Source organism: Neopelma chrysocephalum, unplaced genomic scaffold (genome assembly GCF_003984885.1).
Source record: "Neopelma chrysocephalum unplaced genomic scaffold, ASM398488v2 Primary Assembly neopelma1_86552, whole genome shotgun sequence".
Lineage (NCBI taxonomy): Eukaryota > Metazoa > Chordata > Aves > Passeriformes > Pipridae > Neopelma > Neopelma chrysocephalum.
In genome coordinates this window covers 2,023-8,220 of record NW_020916090.1, presented here as the reverse complement: position 1 = coordinate 8,220, position 6,198 = coordinate 2,023, and the positions used below count along the sequence as shown (strand labels likewise).

General features: G+C 52.1%; 1 pseudogene; it reads left to right on the top strand.

The window, feature by feature from the left end:
- The first annotated feature begins 586 nt into the window (after nucleotides 1-586).
- Nucleotides 587-1,297, top strand: LOC113979649 (annotated as a pseudogene).
- The last annotated feature ends 4,901 nt before the right edge of the window (nucleotides 1,298-6,198 follow it).

Below are 6,198 nucleotides of genomic sequence, written 5' to 3'. Positions count from 1 at the left end.
TAGAGATGGACTTGGGCAGGAGGAACCCCCAAGCCAACACACTCAGCCCTTGTTTTCCCCCCCATCAGGATTTCTCCTTCCCAAATCTTGGGCGGATGGAGGAGGAGGCTGCGAGGAAGAGGAAGATGCCTTGGGCCCCCCAGGCAGGTGAGGAGGAAGTCAGTGGCCCTTTGGGCGGGTGTTGTGCTGGCTCTGGCAGCCCAGCATGGCCCCGGCTGCAGGACAACCCCGCTGCCGCCGCCGTCCTGCCGGGGCCGGAGTTGGGGGGATGTCCTTGGCCTTCCCTGTGGGCCGGAGGCAAATCCCCTCCCTGTCCTTCTTGCTTCCTACCCCAGGCCCCGAGCTGAGGACGGAGAGCCCGGAGGACAAATCCCCCCGTGAGACCCTGGTGGGAGAGGCCGTTTTGAAGGGCTCCACAGTGCAGGAAGGCAGTGGGGAGGAAAAGGGCCGGAGATCCCCCCGCAGGAGGGGCTCTAAAGCCAGCCCAGGGTGCTCTGAGGAGGAAAGACCCAGCCCGTGCCGGGAAGGCGGCCGGAGCTTGAGGCGGAGCTCTGAGCTGGTGGTCCCTGAGCAGCCTCCCAGCAGGCAGAAGCCCTTCAGGTGCTTGGAATGTGGGAAGAGCTTCAGGAAGAGCACCTACCTGATCCGACACCAGCACATCCACACTGGGGAACGTCCCTATTCATGTGGGGAATGTGGGAAGAGCTTCAGCCAGAGCTCCAGCCTGATCCAACACCAGCACATCCACAGTGGGAAACGGCCCTATTCATGTGGGGAATGTGGGAAGAGCTTCAGGCACAGCTCCAGCCTGATCAAACACCAGCGCATCCACACTGGGGAACGGCCCTATTCGTGTGGGGAATGTGGGAAGAGCTTCTTTGACAGCTCCAGCCTCCGCAAACACCAGCGCATTCACACTGGTGAACAGCCCTACACGTGTGGGGAATGTGGGAAGAGCTTCAGGTACAGCTCCAGCCTGATCCGACACAAGCTCATCCACACTGGAGAACGGTCCTACAAGTGCTTGGAATGTGGGAAGAGGTTTCAGACCAGCTCAGATCTTCTCAGGCATGAGCAGACGCACACGGATGAGAGGCCCTTCCGCTGCACCGACTGTGGGAAGGGCTTCAACCGGAACTCCACCCTCATCACCCACCGGCACATCCACACCGGGGAGAGGCCCTACAAGTGTGGGGAGTGTGGGAAGAGCTTCTCTGACAAGTCTAACTTGACCAGACACCAACAGACCCACCGGTAAGGGAAGCCCTACCAGTGCCCCGACTGCGGGAAGAGCTTCGGCCGCTGCTTCCACCCCGAATGAAGCCCCTGATGGTGAGGCAACCCCTGGAGTCCAGTGACTGTCAGTCCATCCCTTTCAACCAGAAAGGGCCAGTCCCCTTTCCCAGGGGCAGGTTCTTCCAAGAGAACCCTTCTTGGGGGGTGTGTGGAGATTCCTGCCTTGGCTGGGGACCCCCCAAAATCACTGCTGGAGGTTGAGAGCAGAGATCTCCCCACCAGCATTGGTCTGGGGGAGTTCCATCCATCTCTAATTAAGAATTCTTGCTTTTGTGCCAGCTTGAGTAGAATTGCTTCAAGACTTGCTTTAGTGTAGAGCACTGTCCTATCTTATTCGGTACTCCTGGTAGTTTTAGTGTTTGTATTGTGCAGTAAGTAATTCTGATGAAGATCTTTTGTCTGATCCTTTGTAACCCTGAATAAATTCATTTCTATCAGTAGATCTGATTTGCCATCATTAAAAGTTGGGGGACAAAAGTGGTTCAGTCACATCTCTCTAATGCCTCTAAACTGAATGTGTTGGCATAAACCGATGCCTTAAGACCCTTTTAGTTTTTATTTTTTTTTTCTAATTTTTCTAAGCTTTATATGTACTTATAGTAGAAGTAGATTTTAGAAGTAGCTATATTATATTCCTCACCCTTTAGCACAAGTAGTTTACACATTCCTCAACCCTCTCACCCCATTCCATGCTCCCTATATCAATTTTACCCCTGAATTCAGTAGAAATGTTTAGTCTCTTGTCAAGACAAGGCCTGTGCTGTTTGGAGAACACTCATATCTTGGCCTGAACAGCAGAACACAGTCAAGAACTGCGTGACCAGGTACCCTTTGTGCTCTGAAGATGATGAGAATGATGGAGTGGTCCCAAAAAGCCCCCAGACCCAATTCACAGGGGGTGGGCCTAGTGTGTGTTTTGTTTGTGTTTTGCAATCATGGGTTGTGTGGATTCAAAGTTTAAGATTCCTAAGGAATCTCCCCCTGAGTTTGGTTTTGAAACAGTGGAAAACTTTGACTGGTTCTGAGACAACTTGAAAAAAGGAAGAACTTTGTAGGCTGTCTGTAGGTGCTTGGCCTCTGTTTGGACAAATGAGAGGAGTGACTTGGCTGGAATTTGGTTCTTTTGAACTAGACACAGTGTTGCATGTCAGAGTGTCCTGTATTCTAGTGAATTTATTATCTCCGCTGTTTCTTAATACTAAGTTCTCTAGGCTTTTGCTTAAAGCCTGCATTTTGTATTTAACTCTCTAATTCCTGTATTGCTCTACTAAATTCGCATTCCAGGTTTTACCTGGCTTCACTGCTGCCGCCTTTCTGTCTTCTGCTGCCCGCTCACAGTGGAGAAGAACTCCCAGCTTTTTCAGTCCCAGACCTGGGTCCAGTTGAACACTGTTTCCGAGTTTCTCGGACCCCAGCCGGGGGGCTGAGGGGGCGTGGTCCCCAGCGGGGCTCCTGCCCCTTCTCCCCTCGTGCTCTCAGAACATGGCCACTTCTTCTCCAACTCCCTCCTCCCCCTTCTTTTCCGCTCTGCTGTGATAGGTTTGAATTTTGCAGGGGCGCTGATTGGGTCAACATCAGGAGAGACACCACCCCCTCGGGGGTTCCCATTTTTTGAACTCCAGGGGGAAAAAACACCTTTTTTCCCCACCACACCCCCGGAAACCAAAGAACCAAGCCCCCACCATGGGACAGTTCAACCCCATCCATGTGCCAGAGGCTCCTTTGGGATGTCACAGCCTATCCTCTCCAGTCCGGAATAGCCCCTGGTGACCAAAGAACCAACACCTCCCACCCCACAGTGCAGCCCCACCCATGTTCCATGGGTGCCATTGTGATGTCACGGCCTATCCTCTCCATTCCGGAATAGCCCCTGGCGACCAAAGAACCAACACCCCACAGCAGCACAGTGCAGACCAACCCATGTGCTTTGGGCCCTTTTGTGATGTCACGGACTATCCTCTCCACTCCAGAATGGCCCTTTATGGTAGTTTCACCTTGGCTGAATGCCAGGTGTCCATCTACACTATGTTAACCAACACCCCCCCGGAGGGAAAGGGAAGAGAGAAGAAAAAAAAGAAAACATAAAAAAACAGGTTTACTAAGGAAAGGCAGTTTACATATACACTGAGAAGGAAAATAAAACTAAAAGCACTACACACACACAGGGAAAAAGAAACTAACAGTAAAATTCTACTTCCCCACGAGAAGCGAGGGGAAGCGGCTGTCTACAGGGCAGCTATCCCGGAAGAGAGAGAGCAAGCTGCTTCCTCCTCGCTCTCTTATATCTGAGCTGATGTAACAGGGTATAGAATATCTGTTTGGTCAAAATAAATCAGTTGACTTACCCTAGGTTCTCTCCCAGGAAAAGGAAATGTTATTTAGGTAAACAAACCCACTACAATCTCCACCCCTTTTTCCATACCATTTTACGTCACACCCATATCCCATATTCGCCTGTATCCTGTGCTTATACAGGTCTTGTCTTCTAAGGCTATCTTATTGTTGAACACCAGCATCAGCTTCGTTTGGGTCTTCCTCATCTGGTGACTTATTTCCTGTAACATACAACTCAGAATACGAATTAATTTTCCCCCAAAGTTAAATCTCCTTGACGCACACACCGGGTCTCTCCATCTTCTCTCATTATCCACCAAGTATATCCTGGTCCCTGAGCAAAGACAATCCCACAAATGGGTTTGCCTTGGCTCGAGGCAAGGTTAATCCAAACTGTTTTACCTAACATACCTCTCAAGTGAATTACTGGGACTTTGTCTCCATCCACAATGTGAAGAAATTCTGATTGGGAAGGGCCGGCTCGATTGACGGAGCCTCTGGTGTTGAGTAGCCATGTAGCCTTTGCTAGGTGCTGATCCCAATTCTTGAAAGTTACCCCACCCAATGCCTTCAGAGTGGTTTTAAGCAGTCAGGGGTGGGCTTTCCAGGAGGGTGTCCTGAAGAACATTCCAGCCCACAGGCTGGATGGAGTGGAGCCCTGCCCTGCCCTTTGTGCCATTGGAAACAGCCCATGGTCCTACCCAGCCTTGTTCTTGGCTACTGAGCCTTCCAGGACTATGGCAGAGGGTGGAGAGGAGTATCCCCATCCTGCTGGCTCTGCTCCCCACCCTGATCAGCATGGTCAGTGCAGGGTCAGCTCAGGGTGCCACAGCCCCTCCCTGTGCAGAGCAGCACCTCCAGCTCAGGGCCCTGCAGGGATCCCAGGCTGGGATCTGCAACTGGCCAAGGCAGCCTGGACACACTGACCTGGGCAAAGCGATGTCCCTGCAGAAGAGCAAGGGAGCATTTCTGGGCCTGCAGAGAGGAATCCATGGCACAGAGAAACCTCTTTCTGCAGCCCCCCTGGGGACAGGCTGCTCTGTCCCTGGGCCAGGACTCTGTGCTGGGCTGGGCAGAGGGGCTGGCACTGAGGGGCACAGTCAGGCTGTGCTGGGCATCTCCTGGAGGTGGCACCAGGGCTCCTGCAGTTTCCCTGACCTCCATTTCCTCCTGCCATGCTGAGTGTGCAGCCCCTGAGCTGATGGGGATGCTGAGACTCCTCTCTGTGCCCCAGGAGCTGCTGTGCCCTTCAGAGGGGCTGGGGCTGTGGGGGGAGTGCCCAGAGCTCTGCAGCCCCCTGGGCTGGGCACTGCTGTGGGGCCAGACCAGACTGGGCTGCTCCACCAGTTGACCTCTCTAATGAAATCACTTCTAGTTTTCTCCTGAAGAACCATGAGAATATGTGTTGTGTCCTGAGGACTAAACTGGAACTCTGGGATATTGAAAATGTTTTGGTGTCAGGGATATTGAGAAGGCTGGGCAGTGTCACTGGGAGACCTCTCCCAAACCCTTGGAAAGGCCAGAGCCATCCCAGAGCTTCCTGGGGCCTTGGCAAAGGCAGACATGGAAGCAGTCTGCAAACAGGGCAGCAAGGAGGGTTGGCAGAGTTCCGGACTGCTCAGGCTGGGAAGGGGATCTGGCAAGTCCTCCTGCATCCATTCCCAGGCATGGGAAGGACAAGGCAGGGATTGAAGAACCCCTGTGGGAGGGAAAAGAGGGGATGTTTTGTGCCCAGACTTTATCAAGGCCCTTGACATGGTCTCCTGTGGTCTCCTTAGAGCCAGACTGGTGAGAACTGGACTGGACAAGTGAAACGTGGTGGGTGGGAATTTTAATGACTGATGAGGCTCAAAAGTCATGGCACAAATTCATCTTGGCAGCAACTCCCAGGTGACATCCATCAGGAACCAGCCCTTGACCATTCCTATGGAACATCTTTATTATGTCTCTGGATGATGGGATGAAATGCACTTTCCACTCCTTTGTGGATGATGCCAAGTTGCAGCGAGTCTGTGAGAAACCTCATCTAGTTAATGGTGACTTGTACCAAAACTTTGGTCAAGATGAGTGGGCTGGATAAACTTGTCTTGCCATCAGGTGCCCAGCAAGACCCAAGACAATGAAGAAAAAACTCATGGGTCAGAGGAAAAGCAATTCAAAAGGAGGGCAGAAAGATCAAACAAAACCAAACCAAACACAAACAATCACAGAATGACAAAATAGGATGAGCTGGAAGGGATCCACAAGGATCATCCAGTCCAACCCAACTCTTCCATTGCCATCTGCCCCCACCCCAGCAGGCTCTAGAGCAAAGCACAGCTGAGGTCCAGCCCAGCTCTGCTCTGACAGAAAGAACCTGCAGTCAGGGACAGGAAGAGGACAAAGTCTTGTTTAACCAGCCTGAGGAATAATGGGCTCAATGACCTCTTGTATTCCTGGACACTTTGAATGACCCTGTGGATCAGGTTTGGTAGCATTGAGAGGGAGTGCAGGTTTCCCTTAGGGAAGAGGAGATCAAGAGTTGACTCTGTGTCAGAGAGAGCCAAATTCAGGTGGCTCCAAAATGGA